A 16,031-nucleotide genomic window follows, 5' to 3' on the forward strand; every position below is an offset into this window, starting at 1 on the left:
CTCTTCTGCATTTGCACATCTTTCTTGCTGTCTCTACAATTATATTTTTCATTTTTCAAACTCATTAAAACAATAGTTGACTTACCCCATCCCCTCCCAAACAAATCAATATATTTGTTTTCAAGATTTTCCAGAGGTAGATTATGGGGGTTCAGCTTCTTTCATGAACATTGGGCAGTTTCTCCAATCACTTGAAGCTTCAGTAAGAGCAATCAGTGGTGAGGATTAATGGTGCTCACTACAGACCTGATGCTGAAGTGCCTCAAACGATCACTGTTTCTTGTCACTCATTGCAGCTATAGAAGACACCAGCTTGCACCATGGAGGTACCCACACACGAAGGCAAAAACACTTCTCCACAGCCATTTTCCCACTCAAAGCAGGACCCTGTGTCTACCTGCTGGCAGCACTAGTGGCATGTCTCTGAGGGACAGCTGTGGCTGTAGGGATGCTCCTCCCAGCTGACACCTCTGGGCACAGAGTCTCTGCTCTGACCTCTCACAGTTGCTCTTCAGGCATGTGGCACTTCACTATATTAAGATGTTTTTGTTCTGTGTCAGCTTTGTGCCATGTTGGAAATATGCACAATAGTCTTACTGTGGGGAATCTTTCTTGAGTTAGCTCCATTGTTCTTCCTTGACTGCTTCTCTTGCTTTCAAAATCTTTGTGGCAATTGCAAAGCTGAGCACAGCATGACACTCTTCCACCTATTGGCTTCAGCAAAACTATGGAGGAAGCTCCCTTAGTGCTCTATGACTAATATGACTTCATGTGGGAAAAATCACTTTTATGTTCCCAGTTCATAGAACTGAAGCCCACAATATAGTTCCTCCAGGATGGACTCCAACCACTGGGCTCCAGCTCCTTTGAAATATTGAATATTTGTCCCTTGGAAGTATTGAATATACCTTGCTCAGTTTTGAAACTTTATAAGGAATTTGAGTTGTTAGTTAACTAGTTAAGACCTTGCATTTAGATCTCTGTCTCTGCAGCCTTTTGAAGGAGGAGGGAAAGGAAACCCACAGCCCCCATACACAGAATGACCCAGCAGTCCAGTGAGGCCTGGGGAACAGCTCCAAATGCAGCACAAACAGCCCTTGGTGATTCCTTGGGTCCACAGCTGCAAGATCACTTTTGCCCCGTGTTCTGAGTCTCCAGGTTCTGATCCCACATCAGTGGGAAATTGACAAACACCCTGGGACACCAAGGAAGCAAAACCAGGATGAGACAAAGACCTGGGAGGCAAACTGCCTGATTTAGTGCCTTCTGTCATGGAAGAGTTAGAGATGGCACAACTCATGAACTCATGGCACACACCATTAACACACAGCAAAACTCACTGCAGTGCTGAGCAGAAGGAAAACAGGGAAACTACGGTGAGGAAAGACTGAAACACTTATCTGTGCTTATCCCCTTTAATATATTCGTATTTCCATCCTGCCATTCCTGTATTGCATCTCTACCATCTCTCTCTCAGCCATCACAAAGCATCAAGAAGAATCTTGATTACCAGTTCCATGGTGGGCAGACCACTAAACCTGCTTCAAAAACATACAACATAGATTTGTCTAAATTGAGCCTCCAATTTCTCAGCCTTGCTCTACCCTTATAGTGAGGTAAAAAACCCATCTCCTTATGGGACAATTTTCTTCTTACAGGAGCTTGAGAGCTGCCATTAAATCACCATTCAACTGTCTCCTAGATGAAGCAAACCAAGTTTCCTATTCCCATACCTTTCAGATGTGCTGTTCTTCAGGTTAGGAAGAGAGCTCATTTCACATCAGCCTTTTCAACTCAGATGCAACCTGGATCCAGTCTGGTTTGTCCACAAAGCACAACCAGCATCCCTTGCTTCCTCCTAATCTCTTCACTCAGGAGACTGCTCTTTACTTCCTTCTGCCTGGCCCCAAACATCCACTATTTGTGGTCTTTTCCCATGGCCATCACAATCCACTCCATTCTCTCCTGCAGAGTATCCTGGGCCTTGTTTCAGTCTCACTGACAGTTTCAGGGCAGGAAGGCCACGCTTGATGCTGTGCTTGTAAAAGCATCACGTATGCCTGTTCTGACAGAAGGCTACTGCTAAAGGGTGTGCTTTCTCAATAAACAACACAACCTGCAAGCCCTGGATATCTGTATAACATCAAAGTTATTTTTAAAAAGAACAGCAATTGCTAAATATTCCACAGGAACCGCAAAAATAAAGAAGCCTATTTAAAAATGTCATATATCTATATATTCTTTTTAAGATGAGTCATGCAGTTTCTGCAGCTCCATCAAGTTCCAATCAAATCTCTACTCATTGGTTTTATCACTCTTGATTACTTTTTGAACTGCTGTAATTCCTCTAAGGCTGGCTTACCCCATGCCAGACCCTCTTTGTGGTACAGACAGCAAGCACCTACAAAGGGAGCAGACAGGCTCTAATGAGGCATTTCAGCCTAGAAATGCCCAGAAATTACATCCTGGGAGGGATGTACAGTACCATGGTAATCTTACTCATGCTCACAGGCAGTGAAACACCATTGTGCTCATGGACATTGATCATAGAATAGCAGAGCAAGGAACAGAACCCAGCACACATTTTACTGAATTTTCTTAGCAGCTAATACTTCATCTATGAAATATCATGTCAGAGGCCGGGAGAAGATCACATTCCTAGGCTGATGTTGAGGCTCCCACTGGGCAACCCACAGTACTATCCATTTGCTGCCACCTCTGCACAGCCCATTTCTTGTCTGAGGTGCCAGGGATCAGCTGCAGCTGGAACCTGGCTCTGAAAAGCCACATCTGGTTACAGCACTGAGCACTCAGGAGCTGGGCCCTGCAGATGAGACCTAGAGGACTAAGGTCATACCTATTGGATAAAGTCTGTTTTGCACAGCACCCTCTGGAATTTTAATATGCCCCAGGAAAAGAAAAAAAAAAAAAAAAGAGAGCATAATCAACCCTAAAAAACCACTGAAGCAATAGTCTTGAAATGATACATTAGAGGTCTTGCCATTTCACAAGTATAATTTGGAGTGAATTGCCCTTTACAGTGATTCAACCTGTGATGTGCACACATACCCTCTCAGTCGCTGCTTTCTGTTTAGGAGGGATTTTTACCCTTTCCCATTTTAACCTTCACAGTGAAAACAGGTGGGTTTTTTATCTTGCTGCCATGGTTTCCTCTTTCCCTCATGTTCTTCTGGGATCCTCCTCCATGGCTAACTGCCAGCCAAAAAGAAAATGTGCTTGGGTCTCAGCTCTGCCAGCTCACACTCGCCTGCACAGTGGGCACAACAGGCAGCTTGGGAAGGGCGAAGGAAAACTAACATCTTGAATACTTGAGAGTAAGATTGATCAAACTCTTCTTCCAGAGCTCACATTTCTTTGTGCATTTCTGGCCTGAACTGGGTATCTTTGGTGTAAGAAAGCAGTACTGAGCTGAGCACAAACAGAATATTGCACCTTTGTTTTCCGGATGTGCTGTTACCACCCAGCCACCTCACTACTTTTCCTGAGGGAGAAGTGGTTGATAGCATCAGTTTGTTACCCAAGCCTTGAAAAACAGGGTTCAAGCATTACTGCCAGCTGGACAGTATCACTGAACAGCCTGGTGACTGGGACAATTCCTAATGTTATAGGAATCTTTGTCAGAGGCTTGCATTGTACGGTTCCACCACATCCCATTTGGACACCGCAAACCAACACCCTGAGGAAGGGAAACACAGCCCATCGCCCACCCTCCCCGGCTGCCCTTTTACACCTGACAGACCACCAGCTCCCTCGGGAAGGAAGGGCTTTTATTTTGCCCTTTTAGGAGGGACCCAAGGCAGGTGAGGTGGCTGGAGCATTGGCAGGGCTGGTTTCACCTCCCGGGTGAGTCACCGAGCTGCCTTGCCTCCATCAGGTGCACTGTAAATCCAGACCAGTGCCTGTTCCTTTTCATTAAGAGCCTTGAGCTCACTGCAGGAAAGATGAAAAGGGCTGGTCATTATCCATTACATGTGACCCATTCACTTGCTGATGGGCTGGTTTTCATCTTCCTGCCCTGCCTGTAGGCAAGCATCCCCCAATACCCTAATCTGCTTTTTTTGTTCTCCACCATTTATTTTCCTAGGAGCCTTGTCAATAGTGGCTCCATTCCCTTCCCATGCCTCCCAGCGCTGTGGATTCAGAAGCCTTAAAGGGTTCCAGCTCACGGTAACACATTCCAGAAAGTCTGACCGCTTATTATAAAGCCAGTGTAGGAAGGATTTGAGAAAAGCACGGTGTAACAGGAGAGCTGGGTAAATGCAGAGCGCACGCAGCCTGGAAACGCTCGAAGGTGAACGGGAAGGGGAGGCGGGGGCATTTGGAAGCCCATTAAATGAGAACTTATCATCCGATTTATGTAAATCACTTCAAATGCCTTCATTTATTAAAAGTATTAAGCTGCATTACTGTTTGCCTTTGGTCCCCTAATTTGGTTGCTAATGTCTAAAACAACTGTTGAAATTAATTTGAAATTAATGTTCCTATATAATTACTTAATGAATCTCACATTCACTGCCCTTAGCTCGCAGTTGACAAAGGATCTCACCCGCCACATGTAAGAGGTTGGAATACCGACTGTGATTTTAAAACGGTTGCTAAATTATAGTTTGCAAATATTTTACATTTATATCACACACTTCATTTTGAAGGATCTCACTGTGTTTGAAATGTTACATAACATTTATTCTTTAGTAAAATTCCACCACAAAAACTTTCTGGGCATCAATCTTCTTATTTCCCTGCATGCCTTGAAATTAAATCAAATTTAGCTGTATCATTATGCAAACAAAAAATCATACCTGCAATAAAAGATTATTATTAGTGCTGTGAAGTCAGACAGTTAAAAGATAGGAAATGCTGAAACTGAGACTCTGAGCAATGTAAGTTCCTTTTCCCATACATATGTTTTCTCATAGTATTTAATTTTATGATCATGTATTTTCTTATATGTACCCCCCTCCCTCAGGGGACTTATTAGTCCTTGTTAGTGTTCAAGAAAAAACAGGATAAGAAAAAAATAAGGTCCAAGAAAAAGCTAGCAGGCAAAGGTAGCCATTTGTGGAGTCCTTGCCTCATTCCTTACAAAAGCTGCAAAGGTTGTAATGCATGTGCCTCCTTTTCTGGGTGGCTAACTTGGTACCCCATAAATCCTGATTGGCAGACGTGCTGAATATGCACAGCAGTAACTGAAGCTAAAGAAACATTTGAACGTGCAGAGCATTTTACATACTACCAAACCCAGTGAAAGATGAGGTCCTGGAGTCTCACACTTAAAATAATCGTACACTTCAAAGAGGGGAAAACACTTCTCCCTCTCCCAGGGACAGTGGAAAATGTAACCGAGCAATTGCAAAGCAGCCCGACTGCTGTGTTATGGAGACCCACATTTACTCGTTCTCTAGAGCACCACGTGGGCAGGGTGCAGCAGGAGGGAACAGGACACACTGTGACCCAGCAGCAGCAAATACCTGGGGAAGCTGCTGGTGCTGTTGCACAAGGTAGCAGAGGGAGGCAGGCACCAGGGGGGAGACAGCAAAGGCTATTCTGAAACAAGAGTAGAATTGAAGGCCTTCTAAACAGCTTACTTTGGACTGCTCACCATTCTGGGTGCTTACCTGTGACTTTGCATTTCTTCTTAGGTGTGTATGGTTTCTTAAGGATCAAGGCAAAGCATGAGTGCCAAACATTGGCAATCAGGAATGTTCCAGAGCTTTCCTCCAAATTAGCTGAACAGTGCTTTGCCTTGAGACATCCTCAGCATCTAGGTCACAGCGAGTCCACCCTCCCCACGCTGCAAAACATGCCCTCCTTTGTCTTGCAGAGAGCTGTAGATGTGTGCCACGTAGCCTGGCAGGGCTCAGATAAGGATACTGGCCAAGAGTTCCACAGCTTGGCTGAGGGATGGGCTAGTGAGGAGGACAGGTCCCCAGACACAGGACAACATCAACCTAAATGTCCTTCCTACAACAGGGAACAGAGACTACCCAGCAGCCCACACCCAGCCAAGCCACGCGCACACCTCCACGGGCTGTCCTACTTTCTGAACTAGAAAGTCCAACCTCTCCTCCGCTCACATCTTTGCCAAACCTCCCTCTCTTCAACACATTCCCACCCTGACAGGCTGCAGATCTTCCTTCCGAAATCTTTGTCTTCTCTCAGTGGGTCCTCCCCCACAAGCCCCAGGTATTCTTGTCTCCCACACTTCATGCATTCCTCAGCTAACAGGGATCATTACAACACCTCCATGAACAACCGCCAAAGGAAACCTCTCCCAGCAAGGCCAATCTAAAAACCTCAAATCTACAAGCACACAGGAGTATTAGTTCCTTTTAAAGGTGAATGGCAGGTACATTAGTGTGAATTATGCTGAGACATCCTGGCCAACCACCTCAACATCCTTCCTGAACACCAAAGCTGTCAAAAGAGAACCAAAATGGGCAAAAAGTCCCTAGCTGGTCTCAAAGACAGCATTATAAGACCATATCATCAAACGGACCTTCAAAGCAGATTCTCTCCTTGTTTTCCAGCTGGGGGTTTCATACCACAACCCAGCAGCTGAAGGTTGATACTGTGAGAGCGCAGAGCCACTGCCTCAGCCCAGGCTTCCATTCCAATTCTGCTTTTGTGAAAAAGAGTGAAAGATAAGGATATTAATATAACTGAGGCTCAGCAAAAACAAAGCCTTCTTGAGGCAAAGATGCTTTTCCATCTCCATGGCTTCGTCCTGCTGCTTGCAATCACTGGGACAAGGCTGCTTTAGTCAGCTTTCCAGAATCCTGTAATGGAAAGCAGCTGTCCCTATCCAGATTGCACCAGACATCTCCACAATTATTTTGTCATCTTCTTTTGGTCAGTTGTGTTACTCAACTTCCCAGTCTGCTGTGTTAATAACACCAGCAATCCCAGGACTGTACTCAACAGTCTTTTCTTCTAAATTCCCAACACTAACCTGAGGATGTTTGTATTGCTATTTGCCACTCAATACATAGACTTTACATTTGTTATGTGTCAAAATATGAACTTCAGGACTTGCATTATATTGAAGTGGGCTGCATGACCCACATATCTCAACATGAACAATTTAAGTGACTAGGGCAAGCCTACTTGAAAAGCCTTCCCTTTCTTTTCCCAAGTCACAGAGCTGGACAAACTGCCAGCATTCAACACCATCTGAGACATTTAGTTTTGCAGAACCACTCAGTTTTGCAGAACCATTCAGATGGCAATGAAATTCTCAGTCTTTACATAGCTATCTTCAGAAAGCATTAAGTCACAGTGAATCTTGCTTCCATTAAAATAGCACTACCCAATAACTTTGGGGAAACTTCCTCACATTTTGCATTAATCAATGTCATTTTAACATATGATACTCAGTTATTTAGTTAACAAGGTTAAATAACTGCATGTCCAACAACTATACATTTATTCTGAAAGCTAACTTTATGTAACAAGTCTCCATTTAAAAGCAAGTAGCTCATTCAAATTTCCTTGAGTACGTAACTATAGATGCCCCTCCCTAATTTAATTAGGAGCCATGGCTGCCATCTCACTCTGTCTTTGCACACACCAGATTTAACAGGTCCTTTGGGGAGGTTTCATGGAAGTGGTAATAGGTGTGGTAATTTCCACTTTCTGTTTTCTAGTTCAGAGAGTAATTGAATCCAGTCACTACTGCGATATCTTTCTGGCAAATCTGTGTTGGCCTCCATGAAATGAGTTGGAAGTTTGATTTCTGCTCTCCACAGGCAAGTTTACGTGATACAGATGAACTGCTGTAACTGGCAAATTGGAGGCAATTTCAGCAGAGATTCCTAGGCTCAAATAAGTGCAAGAGCAGAACTTTCACCTCCAGAGAAGTCTCATCTTTAACAGTCCTGAGAAATGACAGGACTAGATTGGAGAGTTTGGATTTCTGCTGTTGCAAAACACTTTGAACTCTGTTTTATTAAACCAGCACTCTCATGAAATGACTAAAAAAGAAACCCCAAGTCATTATGAAATAAAATGCCGAGGCAAAACAAGCTTTATCACTCCCTAATACTGCTTTCAATCTCTGCTGCATTTTAATTGGAGTACATAAGTATTTTATTTCCTGTGACAGCAACATTCATTAGTCTCCATTCTGGTTACACATGTTTAGCCCCCCAGGCAGCAGCCAGTGCCAAGAGCATCAGCCACTGCCACACCATTAGTGGCATTCCAGGCAGGTCCATGGATTCCGCCACACAAGACAATTCAGAACCAAAATACAACGTACCAGGTGAGTGAAGGCTAAATGTATGACCAGGCTAAGATTAAAAACTTTATTTTTTATACAAAACAATAATAAATCCAAGCAGATAATGAACTAAGTGTGTCTTCTCATTTTCCATCTTTTCTTCTTTTCTCAATAAAGTCTATCCACAGTTCAGTGTTAAACCACTCCATATTCTGCAAAAGCTACGACGTTTCCATCTTGTATCCATGTTTTTCTAATTCAGCTCTGTAGAGAAAAGACAGATATATTGAAACACATACACGATACCATTAGATGTGTGGGGTTTTTTTTTAAATTACATATACTACACAACATACAATCATTTAAAATAGCAATGTCGTACTGCTTTTTTATTTCTACCAATTACCTTAACCTTACTTACCCTGTAATTCTTGAACTCCAGTTTTTTATCTTAAATCACTGTAATTTCTCAGTGAAAAATTCAAATATTTGTTTTAATCACAGTTATTGCCCTCTGACCCACCATATGGCGTGAAGTAGCACCTATGCACCTGCAACATCTCCAAATTCATCAGAATAACCAAAATATTATATTATACATATTCTCAAGAATCTTATACATTATTCTCAGTATTTCCTTAACTAAAGCAAGCTCACTATTCTATTTTACCTAACTACATGTGCTTTGAAAACAATTGTAAGCTTTTTTTTTTTTTTTGCTTTTAGAATAGTGCAGTCTGGACTTTTTATTTATGTCTCGGTGCAATACACCTTGCAGTGAACAAGTCTGAGGGATTGCTTTGTTGTCCTTAGTTGTGGCCAGGACAGCAAGTCAGGAACTACAAGTGTTATCACTCCTGCCCTGCCACCAGTTTGCTTCTCCCCTGCCTCTGAACACACCAGCCAGGATGCATCCTGTTTTATCCCCTTTTATCCCAGCACATGTGTATCTAGATACAGAAGTACAAATCTCTAAAAATATTTTGGGTTAGTTTGCACATTTAGTAGTAGGACTTTAAAAGTGGAAGACTGCAGCATTTGCTTTCTAGAGATGGAAGAAACACACAACAACCAGGCAACACTGTAAACCACTATACAGTCCCCAATACTGCAGGCTGCAACTAAGGCCAGTTACACAAAGTCTGTCTAGATCAACTGTGTCTGTCAAGAATTGTACTATTTCTTACAAGTCTATTTCATTACATGTTTTCCAATATTACCATTTAACTGCCTTTGAACCATATATGAAATAACTATGCCAACAATTTTTTATGCAGAAGACACAAAAATAATTGCTTTCCCTGAGTACAAGGGAGATCAACCCAGGAACTGTTTAAGCAGGCTGTATTACAGACAGTTTGCTCCTCATGCAACATACTGAGGGATTAATTATAAAATCTGGCTTTGCTCTGAATGCTTGAAACAATTTAAGTTATAATTATGCGTCAGTAAAGGATTACTGAAACTACAAGTGACAAAGAGGATTAAGCAACTGGTTTAGAGGTACACAAATTGCTATCACTTTTTTTAAAGCATGTAATTAACAATTACTTTGCTGTTGTTGCTCATAAACAGTATGTTCACCACATAGGAAAGAACCTTAATGTTAACACAGATCACTAATCTCCAGAAAATTTCCCCATTTGGACAAAGAACAGCAGTGCTGTTTTAAAGTACAGACATAAAAACTGTAACATACTTTGCGCACCACATAGCACAAAGAGATAATCTTGGATGCCCTGCCATTAATCTTGGCAGTACAATTCAGAACTTTCACACACACACACAGAAAAGTCATTAGAAAAGGATCCACCCGTGTTAAATTGACAAAGTGTCAACTATATCTCAACTTTCCATGATCTTTGCATTGTTTGCGTAACAGAGCAAAACTCTGTCACCACAATGCCCTAAGGCATTTTCAGTAGAATTATTAAAAGATGAAATGCTGATCAGTACTTCAGAGTCTTGTAATCCCTAAGTCTGGTTCTAAAAGGCTCAAAATAGAAAAGCAAAAAGTAGTGCTTTCACTTATTTCCATTTCAGATCTTTATTTTTTAAAGTAAGCAGATTTCAAACTTTCAGATATTAACTAATCAACTCAATTTAAAGTATTTTACCCATCTTCTAGAACAGAAAGTTTAAATAAAATTACCTTAATTGATTGGAAAAATCATCTTCTACATTGTCATCATCCCAGTTGTCTTCCCAGACATGTGCATCTTCATCTTCATCTAAACCAGTCCAATCTAAAGACAGAAAAGCAGGTCTAAATACTGTATGCTGCACTGCTTTGGTACCATGTCCTGCTGACCGATTAGCACAGCCACAGGGAAAGGCAGACTTCTGGAAAATTTAACACAGAAGTCTGGATCACATTCAAGTGTTCATGAGTCAGATCTAAAACACATCTTAAAATTTCTGTAATTGCAACAAAAATGAAACTTGGTGAAAAAAAATCACTACGCACACATCATGGCTTGCAAGATTAAACATTCCTAAGAGATTTTTTGCATACTTATGGATAAACTGTAGCATCATCCTTCCAGATTTGTATTTAAACACCTTTTTCAGATTAAAAAAGTAAATATGTATCAGATGCTTTCACCAAAACACAGACACATTCTCTGTTCCCTTTAAATCAGATGCTGTCAATCTATGGGCAAATGACAAAAAACTATCTGTGATGCAGAAGCAAAGGCAAATTGAGATAAGCATCTGCAAACAACACTTGATACCTCCAATCAGCTTTTTCTGGCTTCCCAAGACAGCAGAAGCAGTCTTGCCTTTGTAGGGAACCACTTTTTGTCCATTTACTAACTTTATTTATATTTTTCCTGTAATAAAGTAATCTGGTACATCACCCTTGACAAATTACTCATCACACACTTAATACTTCATTATTAGAAAAAAATTAAAATCAAACAAATTAGTTCAGAAAAATAGTGAAAATTCAAGGCTCAGAATCACTATGAAAAGACAAGTTGGCTTACTCGATTGTTTTTTAGTTTCTCAGTTTACTCCTACTGAATGACACACAGATTTTCAAATGTTAAAAAAAAGAAGCCCCCTAATTTTGACACTTGCAATTTTTTATTTCTCAAAGTCTATTACTGTATTTAAAGAGATAACACTGTTCTTCCCCTCTCATTCTAGTAAGCCATCTGCTGCCCATGCACAGAAAGCTCTGAGGACTAAGGCCTAAAGCAACATTAAACACTGATGGAGGCATGGGGGGAGCAGGGGACAAAGTCAGTGGGATAAAACATCAAAAACTAATTCACTGTGGACAGCTAACTTTCTAAGAATGAAGCCTGGTCTTTGCATTTTCTCCTCCTTTTTCTAACACTGACAGGCAACAAAATTAATATTTGAGATTCACCAGGACAGGAAAATCCATTTGTCACTGATTAAAGACACACGTGTGGAAGGCATTACAATTAAATTTCCCTACTCAAATAAATTATATAATGGGGAAAGATGAAGGAGCATAGAAATTGTGCTGTGAGAGCAAAAGATAGAAACTGGGAAGAAAAGGTGAAGAAAAAATGTTGTATAAAAAAATGCATTATTTGGATTTAGTTGTATTGCTAGTTGCTCAAAGGGAAGGGCTTATCTTTTACAAATACCTGCAATAAGCCTTGCCTTTGCCAATTTATATTCCACTGTTTCTTTTTTTCAAAAAAGAAACAACTTTACTGATTAACTGATTTTGAAGAGAGAAAAAACAAAGCTCAAACAACTTAAAACTAACACAAAGTCAAACTTTTCTACCTGCAAACATATAAGTAGCTCAGACAGAACTACAAACTTGACAAAACCATCTCCCAGTAACTCATATCCAGCACAACAAACAGCAGCTTCAGTCACAGGAGATCAGCAGGGCAGATGCAAAAAGATGCTCTAAATCACACTGAGTAAAGAGGAGTCAGAAAGGCCCATCTCATCTTCCTTGCTGGGGTGGGGAGGAGAGTGAAAGTAAAGCCTAAATCACATTCTCATCCCCACAGGACAAGATTCTATATATCTATATATTGGAACTATTACCCCAGAATTGTTTAATACAGTTATTATTCCCTGCTACATTATATGCCTGTGACTAAACAAAAGTAAAAAAGGTAGAGCATTATCTGGGATTGAAAGTGTTAAAATCACTTATGAGTCCACTACCATTAAGTACTACTAAGATACACCAAAATTATAAACTTGTCGTGACTGAACTCCTTGAAAATATCAAAAAACTTTTATATGCTGATCACTGATTGTTTTATTTTGTACTTGGGAAACAAAAACCAATTTTTAGGATTGTAGGGTTCTTCATCCCCTGCTCTATCACTTTACATTTTTATACTCTGAAATGCACTGTACAAAAGATTCTTAAGTGACTCCTTTACATGTCTTTTCATCTACTATACTATACTTATGCTATACTTCAAAGTATCTATAAAAATTAGGCACGTCTGGTTTTGATACATAACTTGATTTCATAAATTGTTTAAGTAAATTTTTAGGCTGGCATAAACCCCAAAAGTCCATGTTTTCATCTCTTAACACAGATTTGCATTATCTAATTTCCTTTGAATAAAACCTGGGTAATAGAACACAAAGTTCTTCTATTCCTAGAAAGTGGTGTTTTAATTTGAAAGAAAAACAATTTGGAATGGGTTTGAGCCCAGTTATCACAATTCTTTCCTAAATACTGGAGATAGACAAAGTGGTCTGAACACTCAACATCTCAAAACTATGACCTCACTTGAGGATTTAAATGGACCCTTTTAGACATTCTTACTTTCTGCAAGAAAGAACATCTAGAAGCCTGATGATGGTCACTTTTTAATAAATCTCTGTTCCACCCAGAAAGCCTGCACAGTACTTTGCTTTAGCATTACAGCCAGAGTCAAGCAAAACCAATTTCACCTTCTGTAGCAGCAAGTCAGGGCTCTGCCCAATCCAAGGTCCAGAAGCTGCAGAGACTTCCCCTACTGTGAATACTTAATTTACATTAAATAAGATAATTTTTTTTCTTTTTAAGAAACACTTAGGAAAAACAAAGTATTCTAACTATGAACTTTATCTGTACCTGCAACAACACTAATTTTAGCAGAACTAAAGGGCTCAGAACACCTAAGGCTTGTAATACCACAGAAAAGAACATATGTAATAAAGATATTAGAGAAAAAAAATCCTGATGTTACATTCGTCGTGATACATAATTTCTCAGGATCCACAACTCGAGACAGAATTAAGGACATAAAAAATAAACATGTCCTAACAGGGATGTTTCCAAGACTATCTCTGGGACACTGAGTTGTTTTACTGAACTTAACTTCCTTATTAAGTACATCTGTACCTGTTAAAAGCAAACCAGCACATACATATCTGTGCTTCAATAGGTAAAGAAACTAAAAGTAACTACAGAGCGCAGTATTTCATTTTCATATATTTTTCCGCCTTACGCTCAGTTTCCGGCCCTCGTCCCTCCTCTGCCTTGCGATTCTCATCTCCAATGTCAAGAAGCACTAAACTTCTCTGCACTTGTCCCCAGCCCTCTCGCACAATGACACAGCACTCGCAGCGCGATGTGCCCGGCGCCGCGACACCGCCACAGAGCCGGGCACGGGCACCGCGATCGCGGCTCTGCCGGCGCTGCAGCCGCTGCCCGGCCGGGGGCCGCGCAGGGACCCGCGGGGCACCGGGGCAGCTCCCGCGGGGCTCAGCCGGGCCCTGCGGAGCGGCAGCACGGCGCGGTCCCCGGAGCGGCCGCGGGGAGCCGCGGGCAGGGCCGGCGCACACGGCACCGCAGTCCAGTCCCACCGCCGGTGCCGCTGCCAGTCCCACCGCCAGTCAGTCCCACCGCCAGTCAGTCCCACCGCCGGTGCCACCGCCGCTCCCGCCCGCCCGCCCGCCGCGTCCTGTCCTGCCCGGCCCGGCCGGCCCAGGCCTCGGCCGTCCCGTCTGCAGGCCGCGGCCTGTCGCGTCCTGGCGTCCCGTCCCGCCCCGCCCCCGCCCGGCACCTTCAGCCGGGAACTCCTCAAACTCGTCGTCCTCCTCGAGGAGCCCCAGGTCCACCGGCTGCTTCTTCTCCGACATGCTGGGCCCGCACCGCGCCCGCCGCCCCGAGCCTGCTGGGATCCCGCGGCCGCCGCCGCGCCTGCGCCGCTGCCGGGCCCGGCTCCGGCCGCGCCTGCGCCCTGCGGATCGCGGCTCCGCCGGCCCCGCCCGCCGCTGCGGCCCGGCACGGCCCGAGCCGGGGCTGAGGGAGCCCCGCGGGAGCTGCTCCTGCTCCTCCTGCTCGCTTCTCTCTCCTCTCTGCAGTGCTGTGGGGAGAACAAGCTCGTTCCCTGCAACGTCAGACCAAACTGCACAGGCCGCTGCCGCTGCTGAGCGCCTCTCTTCTCTACATTCTTTCATTATTGGTTTGAATGCAGGCAAAACCTATGGAGTATCAGCCTTCAGTCCTTCATCTCCATGTCATGGTGTTGGAGTTTTTTCCCTTCTGGTTTTTCAGTGTAGTGTTTCAAACTGCCAGGAGAGGTTTGGGTTGCACATTAGGAGGGATTCATTCACAGAAGGAGTGATGAGGCGTTGCCACGGGCTGCCTTCCATGGAGGGGTTCAAGGGAAGCCTGGCCGTGGCACACAGTGGTGGTGTTTGGCCATAGGTTGGACTCGATGATCCCAGAAGTCTTTTCCAACCGAATTGACCTCTGTGATTCCGTGAAAATTCTGTGCTATGTTCTAAATTTCTTGTCCATCGCATCAGAGCAACAAGCAAGCAGCTTGGAAGAGAGAGTTTCACTAAACTATTCACTAAAAGTTTAGGCTGTTATGTGAAAAGTAGAAATGCTGCGGGTTTTTATTATTCCCCACTGTTTTCATTTCACTTAAATCTAGATTCTCTTGATGATTTCAACAAAGGCAAAGTTCAGCACTTACTAGCCTGAACAAGTTTGTGTGCATGGCAGCACCAGTAGCTTCTCTCACCTTATAACAATACTGCCAGTTTCGTGGAGGAGCGGAGATGTTTTCCCTTGCTCTGTGAGAAGCTGATTCACAAGGCAATGACTTACACAGCTGGGTTATACTGTATCCTAAAATTAAAGTCAGGGAAACAACAAAACACTGGTGTGGGAATTCATGTATCATTGAGTTCCAACCCAGCACAAGCATGTTCTGGCATGCAGCCACAGGTAAGGTGAGGTGGGAAATGAGCCCTTCTGCCAAGTGAAAGGTTTCATCAAGTGGTCACGTTTTAGTTTTTTGTGACAGAAGGACTGACTGACAGTGATGACTGTGAAATTATGAAAACTCTGGTTTAATAAATCAGTATGTGAACTCTAGTTGTAATTTAGCTGGGATTTTCAGCAAGCCATACATTTTGGAATAATAGATATATTGCTCTAACAGAGTACAAGATAAAGTCATAAAGTGGATAGAGGTCTGTCATATCAAAAGCTTGCACTGATCCATGATCATTCCGTTACTAAGGCTCAAATTCAAACCCTCTAGTTTTGCCTAACCTAGAACTTGACTGAAGTAGGAAGTCTGGATTACACCTGGGAATAACAAGATAGTCAGTTACACCTAGATTATCCAAGAAAGAATGTAACTTGGAAACTCCTGTGGACAAGTAGCTTCAGGTATCCCTGAAGCAGAAAGCAGCCTGAACTTGTTTCATAGACTTTCCCTACCTGCCTGCTGTAGAGAAAAGATGCAAGAGTCCTTTCCACCCCTTCTTTCTCTTCCTTCTGTGCCAAGCTGCTGGTTAGGAAGTGCCCATGAAAAGAAGAATCTGT

The 16,031-nt window shown here is 42.8% G+C and overlaps 1 long non-coding RNA gene across 1 annotated transcript; it reads right to left on the minus strand.

Moving 5' to 3' along the window:
- Positions 1-8,310: 8,310 nt before the first annotated feature.
- On the minus strand, positions 8,311-14,389 carry LOC134415868 (uncharacterized). The gene is made up of 3 exons (XR_010027126.1): positions 14,251-14,389; positions 10,392-10,485; positions 8,311-8,503 (listed from the first exon to the last, which is right to left on the minus strand). It is a non-coding gene; the product is annotated as an uncharacterized LOC134415868 (long non-coding RNA).
- Positions 14,390-16,031: the final 1,642 nt, after the last annotated feature.

The sequence above is a fragment of the Melospiza melodia genome, chromosome 1 (genome assembly GCF_035770615.1).
Source record: "Melospiza melodia melodia isolate bMelMel2 chromosome 1, bMelMel2.pri, whole genome shotgun sequence".
NCBI lineage: Eukaryota > Metazoa > Chordata > Aves > Passeriformes > Passerellidae > Melospiza > Melospiza melodia.